This window comes from Narcine bancroftii, chromosome 9, assembly GCF_036971445.1.
Source record: "Narcine bancroftii isolate sNarBan1 chromosome 9, sNarBan1.hap1, whole genome shotgun sequence".
Taxonomy (NCBI): domain Eukaryota; kingdom Metazoa; phylum Chordata; class Chondrichthyes; order Torpediniformes; family Narcinidae; genus Narcine; species Narcine bancroftii.
In genome coordinates this window covers 102,977,369-102,994,095 of record NC_091477.1, presented here as the reverse complement: position 1 = coordinate 102,994,095, position 16,727 = coordinate 102,977,369, and the positions used below count along the sequence as shown (strand labels likewise).

The 16,727-nt window shown below is 41.1% G+C and overlaps 1 protein-coding gene across 2 annotated transcripts in view; it reads right to left on the bottom strand.

Moving 5' to 3' along the window:
- LOC138742545 (endothelin-converting enzyme 2-like) overlaps positions 1-16,727 on the bottom strand; it is a 215,691-nt gene that overhangs the window by 195,412 nt on the left and 3,552 nt on the right. The window lies entirely within an intron of this gene.

The following is a 16,727-nucleotide window of genomic DNA, read 5'->3' as shown; positions in this document are numbered from 1 at the left end:
TGAATGCATGCAGTCTATTTTAGATGATTTTAGAACTAGAGGGTATTGATTTGGGGTGAAGGTTGAAGAGGGAGCTGAGGAGAATTTTCTTCACTCTGAGGCTGGTCCATATTCTGAATGCAGAGGAAGCTATAGAAAGTTATGGGAAGCTGCAGAAGTGGATATAATTACAATGTGCAAAATAATTTGGATATATACTTAGGAAGGATTTAGAAGGAAAAGGACCAAATACAAGCAATTAGAATACCATCTTAGTTGGCATTGATGTGTTAGGCTGAAGACCTTTTAATATTGTTATGATTCTATGATCGTAAAAAGTATAAGAGAATCTGAAGAGATTTTACAAGTATATTGAGCAAAAAGATAACCAGGGACAGAATAGATCCCCTTAAAGATCAATAAAGCCATCTATTTGAGGTGCCACAAGAGATGGTGATCAAGAGGATTGTTGAAGACAAGAGAGTAGATGTTATTTACATGGTCTTCAGCAAGGCCTTTGACATAGTCCCATAACATATCCACTGAAGTAAGTGCCTTGGTGGTCTCCAACTCTCACCCACTGTGCTCCATCATTACTGAAGAGGCCAAAGTTCCTGCAGCTGTTTGTTGTCCACCACCACTCCCCACTGGAAGCCAGATCTCACACTGGGTCTCTGAGAACATGATCTTCTGTCTGGTTATGTGACGTAGCCCCATATAGAGCAATGTTTCAGCTTCACCAGTTTTCCTGCTTATTGTTAGTCGCTGGGTCTGTCGTCGCTCTTGGCAGCAATTCTCCCCTCCCCATTGAACCTCAGTGGAGCCCCTGGACAGACAATGACAATGGAAGTCAGGATATGTACGGCCATGAGGTTACAGATTGTGGTGGTCTACATTTCTGCCACGGCAGAAGGTGAGATACCTTGGAAGTCAGCGGGAATTAGCCAGATGGATACAACATTGTTTTGGTAGCAGGAGACAGAGGATGGAGGTTTTGTTTCATATTGGAGCCCAGTAGCTATTGGTGTGCCACAGGGATCAATGATAGGTCACTTGTTTAGCATCTATATTAATGATTTGGATGAAAATGTTACTGAGGATTATACCAAAATTGGAGATGTAGTAGTTAGTGAAGAATTTTATCTAAGAGTGAAACACAATCTATTTCAATTAGGAAGGTGGATCAGGGAATGGCAGATAAAATTTAACTTAACAAATATTGCATTTTGAGAACTTAAACTAGGGCAAGATATACACAATAAATGACAAAGCCATGGAGAATGTGGTAGAAAAAAGAGATCTTGAGGACAAGCACATAGTTCCTTGACAGTGAACACACAAGTAGACCGGGTGGTAATGAAAACATTTGGTACACTTGCTTTCATTGGCTTGAGCACTGAGTACAGGAGCAGAAACATGTGACAGTCATTCGAGATGTCGGTGAAGCCACATTTGGAACATGGTTGCATAACATTTGGAAGGATGTGAGTAAACTGGAATGTGTGCAGAAAAGATTTAAAGAGTTTGGGGCTAAAAGCAGACAAATAGGACTACCTTGGGTAGACAACTTGGTCGCCATTGATAAGTTGATGTTAAGGACCTGTTTCAATGCTGTAACACTTAGTGACACTGTGATCACAATAAGTTGTGTTCCAATGGTTGTTCTGGTGGTAACATTCTTTTGATACTAAACTAATCTTGTTCATAAGTAGAAATATCTGCATAATAGGGTGTAGTAAGGTTTCATGATATAGAGGCAATTTAGTCCTGGATGAAACATTCAAGATATCCTGGAGGAAAGTACAAATATGCAACATATATCTGTCGGCATGCATTGGAATGGTTGTGAACTTTCAGCATTTTCTGTTTTATATCAGATCCGTGGTAACGGCAACATTTTGTGTAAAGGTGTTCAGTCGTAATACAAATAAGTAATTACAAAATATTCAATGCTTCCTCAATGTCTAGTTTAGTTATTATGGAACATGTACATGAGAAACATCTATAAATCTTTCTTCAAGAAATTAAACAGATTGGCAGAATTCACCGTATATCAGATTTATCATGAATTCTATCTAATGGTGTAGAAGATAAAGATTGGATGGCAAGATGGCGACCTTCAATTTACTCTGCTCCATTTATGTTTAGCTTAGGTTTGATGCCAGGCACCCTTGAGTACATCACGGAATTTTTATATTTAATCGAGGCATGAATACATCCTATTCCTTAACACAACAAATTCTGACTTTGATTTTTCCTATTCCTAACCCAAAGCTGATTCTAACATCTCAAGATGACACCAAAGTTTACAATCATTTCAGACTTTTGCTAGAAGGGGATCCCTAATTGATGTCACGAGGTCCTGGTCCTGAATTATAGTCTCCAATGGCTGAACCAGAAAACCTTTGAATAGCTCAGCTGAGACTGGCTCTTTTAAAATTTATTATCATGGACATGTCATGAAATGTGTTGTTTTGCTGCAGGATCACAGTGCAAATATTTATATAAACCACCTTACAAAAATAAATAAAAATAGTGCATGAAAAGTCAAAGTCAAGCAATGTTCTTTGGTTCATTGATCATTGATCATTCAGGAATGATCATTCAGGAATTTGATGGCAGCAGGCAAGAAGATGTCTTTGTGAAGCTGACTGCTCATCTTCAGACTCCTGTATCTTTTTCCCAATGGGAGCAGGAGTGAAAAAGCCATGATCTGGGTAGTGGGGGTCCTTGAGGAAAGAGGCTGCTTTCTTAAGACACTATCTCTTGTAGGTGTCCTTGATGAAGGATGCCGAGTTAACAACCCTCTGGAGATTTTTCTTGTTCTGAGTGTTGGCACTTGCACTTCCATACCAGGCAGTGATACAACAAGCCAGAATGCTCTCCACAATATACCTTTAGAAGTTTTTGAGAGGCTTTGGTGACCTACCAAATATCTTCAAACACCTCACAAATTATAGCCGCTGGCGAGCATTCTTCGGAGGTGTTGACACCCAGGAATTTGAAGTTCTTGATCCTCTCCACTACTGTGCCCTCGATGAGGCCTGGATCATGTTCACTTGACTTCCTCCTGAAGTCCACAACCATCTCCTTAGTTTTAGTGTGACACCACTCGATCTGTTGATCTATCTCCCTCCTGTACACCTCCTCAAAGCAAAGGAATAATAACATAGTTTTATATCCATCATTAGAACACACGGTGATATGTTTGACCCATAGAGGACTAATGAGAGGACAAAAAGGCAAGGCTAAGACAATTAGCTGACTGAAAAATATACACCAAATGGAAGTTGAAACAGGCAGGAGAATGTGCTGTAACTGAGAGAGGGAGCATGTGACAGATGTCTGCCTTGTTGCATTCTTTATGGTCTTTAATCAAAAATATACAGTAAGCCATTTAGCTTCCTGAAGGCCTTGCGTGCAACACCAAATAGATCAGCTGTTGAAATTGAAATAAATATCAGTACTTTTAAAGGTCCACTTTTTAGAAAATGGTATTTTCATCAGGTATAAAGAATATAAAGTCTATTAAAGCAAAAAAATGAAGACAAACTAAGTTGCATTTGTTTGATTGAAAACAATGTTCTGCTTGTGGTGGCTACTAGAATTTTTATGCACTTTGGCAATAATAATTTTCCTTCAGCATTGTTTACAAAGGTCAGGTTGACATGAAATGTTTTTTTAATAAGATCAATCAGGGAAGAACTGCAAGAAAATAATTCCCATTCGATATATGTCAAGGTAAAAAGACAATGAAAGGTTTCATTCAGATATCGTTGTCTATTTCTTTTCCAATAGACCCCAGTTGCTCTCATCACAAGTATGCCTCTAATATGAATTATGCAAATTCAGTTAATTATGCCTTATATTTAACTTGCAAACCTTCAGCTTGGTAATTTCTGAGGTAGGTTAACAACTTGCTGTGCGTGTATTGGCAACTTGAGTTTCCTACCAGTTATTGAAAATGCTCCACTTACATTTTCAAATGACTGTTTGCAAAAACCTGCCTCACTTTGTTTTAAAATGTTATCTCAGTCTATTAAGCGCAGTGTTTTACATCACATGGGGGTGTACAAAATGAGTGTAAAATAGACATGTATGCTCATATTTGCTCTTTCTTTCATTCATTCACAGGTTGTGAGTGTCAGACTTTATTGCCCATCCATCATTATACTTTACTGAGAAAGTCAACCAAATGGAGTCACATGTAGGCTAGACCAGGTAAGGAGAGGTTTTTTACCTTGTGGTATTCATAAACTATTCTAGTCATCTGGCAGTAGTTTAAAAAATCATATATTTATAAGCTAAATTTGTTGAATTTAAAGTCCTCATTGTAGAATTTCATATGGGTTTTTTGTCCAGTCCTGTGCATTAGTGGTTCATGAAGGTCTTCATGATTAAGGAAATGCAGAAGTCATGATTTGTAAATTTTCTGCTCTCATGTAAATTGTTGCTATAATGGACAGCGGGAAAAGTTATATAAGGGTCTAGATCAATGGAAAGTGGGCAAGGAATGGCTGATGAAATTTAATGCTGATAAGTAAAAAATGCAGTTTTGGAAGTTAAACCAAGCCAGATATATATAATTAATGACAGGACCTTGGGATGTGGTTCTGAGATCTTTGTATACAAGTACATCATTTCCTGAAAGTGGAGTCACAGGTAGACTGAGTATTGATGAAATGTAAGTTGGGACATTGTGTTACTATTCTTCCAAATCACTGGTTAGGCCACACTTGGTGCACTTCTACTTGCCGTGAGTAGAAGTGAAGAGGCTGTAGAAAAGATTAATCAGGATGTTGCATTAACTGGAGGACTTGAGTTAAAAGGAATGAAATATACTCCAGATTGTTTTCCCTGAAGCAAAGGCAGCTGCTGGGCGACCTTATACAAGCTTATAAAATTATGAAGGGCATAGAAGGAACAGATAGTCACAGTCTTTTTCCCAGGGTAAAGGAGTTTAAAATTTGAGAGTCTAGGTTTAAAGAGAGAGGGGAAAGTTTTAAAGGAGATCCGAAGACAAAGACTTTCCACATAGAATATGGAACAAGCTGCTAAGGGAGGTGGTGGAGGGAGATGCAAGTGCAGTGTTGAAAAGGCAGTTGAACGATGGTTATATTCTGAGAAAGTATCAAATTTATTTGAGAATAGTATTACAGTTGACATGTAAATAGCAGATGTCGTGATTTTCGTCATGGATGGGAAATGTAATTTTCTTTTGTGAACCCACATACAACATGATGCTGCCATTGACATTAATGAAACAAGTTATAATTTCACTGTGGGTTAATGGACTGCTGCTATTGTACAGAAGAATTACAACATACTGTTGTGTAATGACAAGGTCCTACAATGGTAGCAATGGTGTAAAAAGAGAGCGCATGTAACAATGTACAATAACAGGAATGTACGAACATGATACTAAGAGTGTGAAGAGAATTGGAATGGTTTTCATTTTTGTAAATAATCTATTGTGAATAAAGTCTACTTTATTGTGTTATAAAATCTAAGCAACCACTTAAAACCTTGGAATGCTATATGCATATGCCTGGTATTTTAATTCAGATAGTGAGATAATCTGGAAGTTCATAATGTTGGACTACTGTAATCAACTTACTTGGTATTTTGATTAATTAACCTCATTGAGAAGTTCCCAGCCTACTTCCAGAGGGTGACAAAACTTGTATAGGCCAATTGTTGTACTTAAAGAAAGGTTACATTTTCATTTTTCACTTTCCTTCCTGTAAAAGGCAATTGTTTTTGAACTGAATAGCTGACAAGCTCTGAAAATGCTGATGGCAGAGGTAGGTGATGAAGGAGAATTTCTTTCCACCCAATGGGAAAGGATCTGAAACAAGTGCATGAGGTATGGTTGAATGATGGCCAAAATCTCCCAAAGGATTGAATTGTAGCAGGCTGTACTTAAAGTTCTCTCTCGTGTAGCAGTTGGCTTTACAGTTCTTTGCTTTCCCAGTTATAATGTCAACACTTGGCAATAGTTCAGTCTTAACTCTCCATTACTTTCCTCATGACCCTGCACAAGGCAGATTCCCTAGAGTACATGAACAGCAATTGCAGGATGTCGTCATTCTCCCCCTGGATAGAGTCCAGTGGTGCAGCATACGTCAAATCCCAGAGAAAACCTATTAGAAAATTCAAGGCTTTTGCATTTCCATGAGCCTCAAATTTCCTGATATTTACAGTGCAACTTTGTTACGTCAGATAATAATATTTTCAGTATCATCAATTTGGGGTCAGGGGACATAGTGTATGGGAACTGATTCTATATGGAGAGCAGTTAATTGGCTATAGAATATTTGATGCATTGAAAGGGGCAAAAGAAAATGACATACAGGATATGCAGACTCAAGCTTATGCGTATGTGAAGAACAGAAGGATGACGAGAATGAAGGTGGGGCCACTAAAGGATAAAGGAGGCAACATGTGCCTGGAGGCCAAAGTGGTTGGGGAGGTCCTAAATGAATACTTTATGTCAGTATTCACAAGAGAAAAGGACCTTGATCATGGTGAGGTCGAAATTGAACAGGCCTGTGTGTTGGACAATGTAATGGTTAAGGAAGTGGAAGTATAGAATCTTTTTAAAAACATCAAGATTAATAAGCCCCCAAGGCTGGATGCAATATACCCCAGTGTGATAGTACAGATTCTATCACCAATGTGTATATGTACATATGTACAGATGGTAGTGTAGGATGACTGTGATTGGCTGAGAGTGTAGCCACACCTACTGGCAGGTCTTAAAGGATTGCTCCTAGCCAGACCAGGTCATTCTGGACTGGTCGACCTACTTGTGATATGCTCCAGTCTTTTAGTTAATAAAAGCCTTGGTTTGGATCAACAAGTCTTTGGTTCTTTCGACATGCATTACACCCAGGCTGCTGTGGGAAGTGAGCGAAGAGTAGCTGTGATCTTTGAATCCTTTTTGGCCACAGGGGAGGTGCCGAAGAATTGGAGAATGGCAAATGTAGTCCCCTTGTTCAAAAAAGGTAACAGGGAGATTCCTGGGAATTATAGACCAGTGAGTCTTACATCAGTGGTGTGTGTAAGCTAATGGAGAGATTTCTTAAGGATAGGATCTATGAGCATTTCGTCTACTCAGGGATAATCAGCATGGTTTTGTGAAGGGAAGGTTGTGCCTCATGCATCTAATTGAATTTTTTTGAGGAGGTAACAAAAGAAATTGATGAGAGTAGGGTGGTAGATGTGGTCTACATTGATTTTATTAAGGCATTTGACAAGGTCCCTCATGAGAGACTCATCCAGAAAGTAATAAAGTATGGGATCAGTGGAAACTTGTCTGCGTGGATAAAAAAAAATGGCTTACAAAGAAAGCAGAGAGGAAAGTATTCTGCCTGGAGGTCAGTGACTAGTGGAGGGGCTACAGGGATCTGTTTTGGGACCCCTGTTCTTTGTGATTTTTATAAATGACCTGGATGAAGAGGTGGAAGGATGGGTCAGTAACTTTGCGAATGACATGAAGGTTGGAGGAGTTGTGGATGGTGCTGAAGGTTGTCAAAGGTTACAGTTTAGCACATATGGACAGAATAGATGTTGAAAGGGTGTTTCCCTTGGTGAACGATGCTAGGACAAGAGGGCACAACTTCAGGATTGAAGGGTGTTTGCTTAGAACAGAATTGCTTTAGAATTTCTTCAGCCAGAGGGTGGTAAATCTGTAGAATTGTGCAGGCCAGGTCATTGCACATATATAGGCAGAGATTGATAAGTTCTTAATTAGCCCGGGCATCAAAGATTATGGGGAGAAGGGCTGGCAGTGGGGCATAGTGGGAAAATAGATCAACTCAAGATTAAATGCCGAGGCAAACCCCATGGGCTGAATAGCCTATTTCTGCTACTATGTCTTATGGTCTCCAATGTTGGAAGCTGTTCTTCAGTTTAATTTAAGTGAGTGTCCGCATGGAGCAGACATCATTGACCCTAACTCTCGTCAGACCAGTATTTGGCTCTTGGGATAAAGAGGAGACTTTCTTTTTCTTCTGTTCCTTCACGACCAACTCCAGCACAACATTAGCACTCAATGGGTGAGTTTCTTTAGATTGTCCACCAGAAACCATTCCCTCAAACAAGTGTGCTGTCTTCAAGTTATATTGGAACTTCAACTCTTGGTGGAGTCGATTAAGCAAGATGCTTACTGAAAATCAACATAACGTACAAATTCCACCTACTAGGGGCAAAGGTCCATGTACTTCCATATATGTAAATGACTCACAAAATGATGTGTACACTCGCTTAGGGCACAAAGGGCATTATGACAAGGCCATGTCTGCCCGATCGAGGGATCCAAATAGACATTAAAAATCCAATGACAAGTTTTCTTGTTCAATTTGCCTTCTGCCTGTAAGCAAAGTTTTAAAAAGTATTAACAAGTTCATTCCCTCGATATGGAATCCTCTTTATCAAAAATGGTTGCAGTGATTTTCTATCCAACAAGTTATTGCATTTCAAAAATGATTGATCTGAAATGTGTTTGCATATTCCTGAGCTTCAATGTAAATGTATGTATTAAATTGTACGGTGGGTTTTACTTTTATATTTTATTATATGTTTATTGTCATATAATTTATGAATTCCATTTCAATTCACAAAAGTAATTTTCTAGAAATTATCGCTAACTCTTTCAAGTCAAGTTTATTGTCATCTGATTGTACAAGAACAACTCAACAAAACAACATTCTCCAGTCCTTGGTGAAAAGCATGCAGACATACAACCAGGCATAACTCACATAGAGACAAACAAGACATATCCAGGACAAATATTTCATCAAGACAAACAAATAGATATTGTTTCATGAATATGAAAGTCTTGAATGGTTAGTGTGAGCAGTTCCCTTGGTCATTCATCATTCTCATTGCTCGTGGGAAGAAACTGTTCCTCAGCCTGGTGGTGCTGGCTCTGATCCTCCTCTATCTCTTCCCCAGTGGGAGCAGCTGAAAGATGCAGATTGGAAGGGGTCCTCAGTGATTTTGTGTGCTTTCTTCAGACAATGATCCCAGTAGATTACATCGATGGGGAGGGAGTGGAATGGGGGCGGGATAGTCTAGTGATCCTCTCTGTCACTTGTATAGTTCTGTGGATTGACCTCTGATGCATTTCTCTGCAGCAACTGATGCTGTCGGCCAAGAAACTCTCGATAGAGCTTCTATAGAAGGTTGACATAATGGTGGCCGATAGCCTTGCCCGCTTCAGTCTTCTCAGGAAGTGCAGGTACTGTTGTGCCTTCCTGACAAGTGTGGAGACGCTGAATGTCCACAATAGGTCACTCCAAGGAACTTGATGCTCTCCATTCTGTCCACTACAGAGTTGTTGAGGTGTAGTGGAGGGTGGTCGTTCCTGGTCTTCCTGAAGTCCAAGATCATCTCCTTCATCCTGTCCACTTTGAGACTCAGGTTTTTATTTTTCGCACCATTTCATGAGATTTTCTCTGCAGTTGACTCATCATTATTGGTGATGAGGCCAATGACTGTTGTGTCATCTGCAAACTTAATGACTCTGTTGGAGCTGGATCTGGTGATGCAGTCATGGGGCAGTAGTATGAGCAGGAGCAGGCTGAGCACAGAGCCCTAAAGTGTGCCATTGCTCAGCGAGATGGTACTCGATGTTCTTCTACTGACCTGGACTCACTGTGGTCTTTCTGTTAGGAAGTCCAGGATCCAGTTATGGAGAGGATTGTTAAGTCCTAGCAAGGACAACTTCTCCACCAGCCTCAGGGGAATGATTGTATTAAATACCAAGCTGAAGTCATTTCCACTTTTAAAAAATGACATGTTTTGACTATGTTAAACCACCGTACACCAGAAAATGTTGGAAATACTCCACAGGTCAGGCTGTAACTGTAGGAAGAGAAACAGAGTTGCTATTTTTGGGCTATTTACACCATTTGGGGTTTTTTAAATTTTAGACCTTTTTTTGGTTTTAATTTATTTTAACAAAGAACTTTGCTGCAAACATCAGTGTAGTTTATATACTCCAAGTGAAACTGAGGATAAATAACATATCTTTAAAACCACTTAAAATCACAATCACTGTTGCTTCCATCTTCGATTTTGGAGGATTTAAAAAGTGAAAGAAACTTTTAAAAAAAAATGTCCTCTTTGCTGATATCATTACATAACCATCTCATGTGTTAAAGAAGGGATAGATTTAATCACAGAGATTTCTCTGAGCTAAAATATTTTGTTTTTCTTGAGGTAACAAGATTGCATAAAGAGTAAAAAAATCAATGATGCACCCCCATGAGGAAATATTTTAAGTTTATGTCACATTATACCCAGTACTTGTAAGCATTCCAGCAAGTTAATTCCAACATGAATAGAATCATGTTGCTCTCCATTGCAGGCAAAATCTTCGCTAGGATTCTACTAAATAGAATAATACCTAGTGTCGCTGAGAATATTCTCCCAGAATCACAGTGCGGCTTTCGCGCTAACAGAGGAACCACTGACATGGTCTTTGCCCTCAGACAGCTCCAAGAAAAGTGTAGAGAACAAAACAAAGGACTCTACATCACCTTTGTTGACCTCACCAAAGCCTTCGACACCGTGAGCAGGAAAGGGCTTTGGCAAATACTAGAGCGCATCGGATGTCCCCCAAAGTTCCTCAACATGATTATCCAACTGCACGAAAACCAACAAGGTCGGGTCAGATACAGCAATGAGCTCTCTGAACCCTTCTCCATTAACAATGGCGTGAAGCAAGGCTGTGTTCTCGCACCAACCCTCTTTTCAATCTTCTTCAGCATGATGCTGAACCAAGCCATGAAAGACCCCAACAATGAAGACGCTGTTTACATCCGGTACCGCACGGATGGCAGTCTCTTCAATCTGAGGCGCCTGCAAGCTCACACCAAGACACAAGAGAAACTTGTCCGTGAACTACTCTTTGCAGATGATGCCGCTTTAGTTGCCCATTCAGAGCCAGCTCTTCAGCGCTTGACGTCCTGCTTTGCGGAAACTGCCAAAATGTTTGGCCTGGAAGTCAGCCTGAAGAAAACTGAGGTCCTCCATCAGCCAGCTCCCCACCATGACTACCAGCCCCCCCACATCTCCATCGGGCACACAAAACTCAAAACGGTCAACCAGTTTACCTATCTCGGCTGCACCATTTCATCAGATGCAAGGATCGACAATGAGATAGACAACAGACTCGCCAAGGCAAATAGCGCCTTTGGAAGACTACACAAAAGAGTCTGGAAAAACAACCAACTGAAAAACCTCACAAAGATAAGCGTATACAGAGCCGTTGTCATACCCACACTCCTGTTCGGCTCCGAATCATGGGTCCTCTACCGGCACCACCTACGGCTCCGAGAACGCTTCCACCAGCGTTGTCTCCGCTCCATCCTCAACATCCATTGGAGTGCTCACACCCCTAACGTCGAGGTACTCGAGATGGCAGAGGTCGACAGCATCGAGTCCACGCTGCTGAAGATCCAGCTGCGCTGGATGGGTCACGTCTCCAGAATGGAGGACCATCGCCTTCCCAAGATCGTATTATATGGCGAGCTCTCCACTGGCCACCGTGACAGAGGTGCACCAAAGAAAAGGTACAAGGACTGCCTAAAGAAATCTCTTGGTGCCTGCCACATTGACCACCGCCAGTGGGCTGATAACGCCTCAAACCGTGCATCTTGGCGCCTCACAGTTTGGCGGGCAGCAGCCTCCTTTGAAGAAGACCGCAGAGCCCACCTCACTGACAAAAGGCAAAGGAGGAAAAACCCAACACCCAACCCCAACCAACCAATTTTCCCTTGCAACCGCTGCAATCGTGTCTGCCTGTCCCGCATCGGACTGGTCAGCCACAAACGAGCCTGCAGCTGACGTGGACTTTTTACCCCCTCCATAAATCTTCGTCCGCGAAGCCAAGCCAAAGAGTAGAGGAGTAAGAGTACCTGATGGTGTGTATTGTCACAGTAAAAGGATCAATTAGTACATAGGAAGGGCAGCATGAGATCACTATTGTGAGGATCATTCAGGAGCCTGATGGCTGTGGGGGAAGCTGCATTTCAATGTCCAATGTGAGTTTATTGTCAGATACACAAGTACAGAGTACAGATGCATCGAGATTCTTACTTGCTGCATCCAGGCAGATACATAAGGAACACCAACTACAGTGGTCAAAATTTAAATTAAGTCAGAAGCGGAGAATAAATATCAAGGTCTGTCCAGGTTGGCAGCAAAACCTCGAACCCCATCACGCTGTGCACTGGCGCCCCTCAGGGCTCCAAGCTCAGCCTGCTACTGTCCACGCCACTAACTCATGACCATACTGCCAGGTTCATCTCTGATAGAGTAATCAAGTTTGTGAATGACACAACAGTAGTTGGCCTCATCAGCAGCAATGATGAGTCAACTTATAGAGGAGGTTGAAAGACCTGTACGGTGGTGCAAGAGCAACAACATAAGTCTCAATGTGGGCAAGAAGAAGAAAATGATTGTGGATTTCGGGAGGATGAAGGACCACTCCCCACTACATATCAATGGTCCCATCATAGAGAGAGAAGGGAGCACAAAATTGTTTGGTGTCCATTTGAAGGGCCAGCTATCTTGGACCCACAATACCTCCTCATTAGTTAGGAAGGTGCAACTGTGTCTAGATTTCCTAAGGAGGTTCAAGAAAGCACCACCATCCTCAGAATGTTCTACAAGAGCTCAATAGAGAGCATTTTGGCTGACTCCATCATAGTGTTGTATGGTAGCTGGAAAACATAAAATTAGAGGTCAATACAGTGGGTGATTAAAACTGCTGAGAAGATCACTGGGGTCTTCCTTCCTTCTATCAATGATATCTACAGGGAGCGATGCTTAAAAAAAGATTAGAGAATCATTGAGAACCCTTACCATGCAGCTCGCAGTAGTTTTGAGTCACTACCTTCAAGTGCATAAAAAAAGGAGTGCCAGGCTGGGAAACAACTTCTTCCCACAGGCAGTGAAACTGTTGAACAATCCTAAAAACCCACAAATTATTTTTATACAGGTATACCCTATTTTACTAATACTCACTTTACGAAAATTCACTTTTATGAGGAACCCTGTATTCGCTTTTGCAAAAGGATTTGAATGGGTTTTGAGTGGGTCTTCGCTTTACACCAATTTGGCTTTTGAAAGGTTTCATAGGAATGCTCTAGTATTGTAAAGCGGGGTATACTGTTACAGGCTCAGAGGACCCCAAAACCCAGCAGCAATAGAAATTCAGCAAGCCAAATGGTTACTTAAACAAAAGTTGCTTTTAATTATCTTTAAAAATGAAAACAGGATCAAACTCTAACTTATTACTATTAACTTAACCCCCTTCTAATTCTAAGCATATGTGTTTATAATGCATGTGCAAATTCAGAAAAGTTCTTTGATTCACAGTCCAATCTCACTTCTCACTCCTCCAAGTTCAGCAGTATCAGGCAATTCTTATACTGTGAACAGAATGTAACATTTATGAATTTCACCAAGCTTTGGTGCTTGAAAGGTAAATGGTTACCATTCAGGAAGGTTCTTGTTGGTTTTCAGAGAGATTTGTTGGTTGTTGGACACAAACTGATTCCTTTCGATCAGCCACTTCAGTGTCTTGCCGAAGAAACTTGCCTCACCAGGATTTTCCAGATGATAACCTCGTTCTTTCAGGTCATCACAGAGTTCCTTTTCTGTTTCCTTTATCTCAGGTGAAACACCACACAGCCAGCCATGTCCGCTTGTATGGACCACAAGGGCTGAAGTCAGAACTCAAAACCCATCTTCCAAAATGGGGTTTTTTCACAAGCTTGCCACCTTGTCAAGTTCCAGTCCCAGCTGCTACTGCTGAATTGTAGAACTGTAGAACAGAAATCTCTCTTTCTCTCTCTCTCTCACACACTCAGAGAAAACCAGTCGACCGCCTTAGAACAGCAAACTGCACCTAGACAGAATGCGGCACCGGACCCAATCTTCGAGTCCGTTCATCTGTTACTTTCTAAAACAATAATCCGTTACTCCCCAGCATGTCCAATTAACACCTACTTGTGAAGTCTCTATAGGCATTCTTCAAAGTTTTTGCAAAGGCACTCAACAGCTGGACTGTCTGGCTTGAGCAGAGCTCTGGCATTTTAAATGAGATCTGTGTTGAGAAGTGTTTGTTTATGACCTACACTAAAAAAACTTCCACAATTAATCTCCTTTAAAAATATCTATAAACAATGTAAAATATTGCATAATCTGTCACAATACCTGTATATATTTATTTTGGATCTCTATGTATATATGTTGATTGTGTACAGGGGGTATTGCGTGTGCGTGCGTGCGTGTGTGTGTGCGTGCGTGCACTATGGTCCAGAGGTATGCAGTTTTGTTGGGTTTTATATGTATATGTACAATAGGATGTCAATAAACTTGAGTTTGAATTTGAACTTGAACCAAGGATGGGTAAATAAATATTCACATTTGCAGTTAGTGCAAGGAAATAAAGTTTCAAGAGTGCAGAGAATTATTTTGGAGGTCCTTGAGTGGTTTATGGTAGTCTAGGATTTGAGTGGATGTAGAGGTTCGTGAACCTGCTAGCTGTTAGATAAAAATTGTTTTTGTATCTGGAGGTACTGGACATAAGGCTTCTGTACCTCCTGCCTGAAGGGAGAATTGAGAAAAGATTGTGACAAGGGTGGTTGGCTGCCTTCTTGAGGCAGCATCTCACATTGATGTCTTCAGTGGATGGGAGGTTGGGACCTGTGATGGACTTGGATAGATTTGCCACATTCTGTAGTCTTCTGCATTCCTGGACACTCAAGTTTGTGATACAAACAGTTATACTCTTTTTACAATACACCTGGAGAAGTACAATTGAGTATTTGAGAATATATCAAATCTTCTCAAACTTCAAAAAAGGTAGATGTGTTTATGTGCCTTCATTGTTGCCTCAATAATTTGGCTTCAGGAGAGGTCCTGGAGAGCTCCAGGAGAGGTCTGAAGCTAGAATATTCCCAGAAAACTGAAGGTATTACCCTCTCCACTACCACCTCATCAATGAAGATAGGTGCGTGGTATTTAAATTAGTTGGTGTGGAATCTCACTCTCTTGAACCTCCTTCCCAAGGAGAGAAGGGAGAAGAGAGAGGCCAGGGTGTGATGGGTTCTTCAGTATATTGGTTGTTATTCCAAGGCAACAGGAAGTGTAGGTGAAGTTAATGGGGGGGGGGGGGGGGAGTTAATGTGATGTTCTGAATTGCATTTGCCACAAACTGCGACTTGTTCCAATCTTGGACAGAGCATCTCTCAAAGGTCCTCATGTGAAAATTGTAGAGTGACATGGTGGACATGCCAAACTTCCTTAGCCTTTTATGGAAGAAGAAGCGTTAGTGCACTTTCCTCAGTTGTATCGATGTGGTTGGTCTGAATGGATCACTGAAAATGTTTATTCCCATGCATTTGAAGGTATCTACTCTTTCTATAACAGAATGTGGACAGAATTTTGAGCCCTAACCCCTTCCCCTCACTTCCTAGTCTATGGTCAACTCCTTTGACTTGCTGACATTGAGGGAGAGGTCGTTATCTTGTCACCATGGCTCTCAATCTCATTCCCTAACTTTGTCCTATCATTATTTGGTATCTGGCCTATGAGAGTGGAGTCATCAACAAACATAAGCTGGAGTTGTCATGGTACATGGCTATGTAGCTGTGGATGTAAAGTCGGGGCTGAGTTCATATCCTTGAGGGGCACCAGTGTTGAATATGATCATGCAGGAGTGCTGCTTTCCATCTTCACTGATTGCAACCTGTTAGAAAGGAAGTCAAATATCCAGTTGGCTTTGCTTGAGACAATGATGTTGAAGGTGGAGCAGTAGTCAATGAGAAGTAGTCTGACATAAGTGTCCTTGGTGTCCAGATGTTCCAGGTCTGAGCGGAGGGCCAGGCAGCTGTTTGGACAACAGGCAGATGGACGTGGGTCATGGCCGGGTGAAAGTTGTTGTAAATCATGTCCAACTTCTTGGAGAGGCCTTTTGATGGTGACTGCCAATAACCTTCTATGACTGTTGCTGTGCTTTTCTTTGGCATTGGTATGATAATGGCCTCAAGTGGGGACTTTTGCCTGTTGTGGGAAACAATTTAAGATGTTTGAGAATACATCCTCCAGCAGGTCTGTGCAAGGTTCTGAGACTCCATCTGAGCCAGTCGCTTTCAACAGAGTCACCAATCTAACATTATCAACAGTGACTGAGGGGGCAGTAATCATGAAGTAGTTGAAATGGATGTTGCTACTTCATCAGCTCCTTGTTTGAAGCGAGCATAGAACGCATTAAGCTTGTTGAGAAATATTGCATTATTATATTCTGTGCTAAACAGCTTTGTCTTTTACGCTGTGACAGCCGTAATTGCCAGGTATCCGTGATGTTCCCATGAGACTTGAGCTGAGTGTGGTACTGCTTCTTGGCTTCCCTGATGACCTTGTAAAGATTGTACTTTAGAGCCGTGTACAGTCTTGATGTGTTATAAGTAGTGTAATTGGACCTACAACGCAGCATGTAAGCGAATATGAAATCTCATCTGGGATCACTGGATTGCTTATTGGTGTACTGCGATCGTGATTGCAAATAGTGTATGGAAAGGTTCACATCTTTGGCAGGTAGTCTCAACGAATATTATGATAATTGACATGATTCTTCTCTCTTTGAGGGAATCCCTTAAATGTTGTTTGCATTTCAAACCTTCAGTTGTTTAAGATTCAGAAAATCATTCATGAAATTTTATAACCTT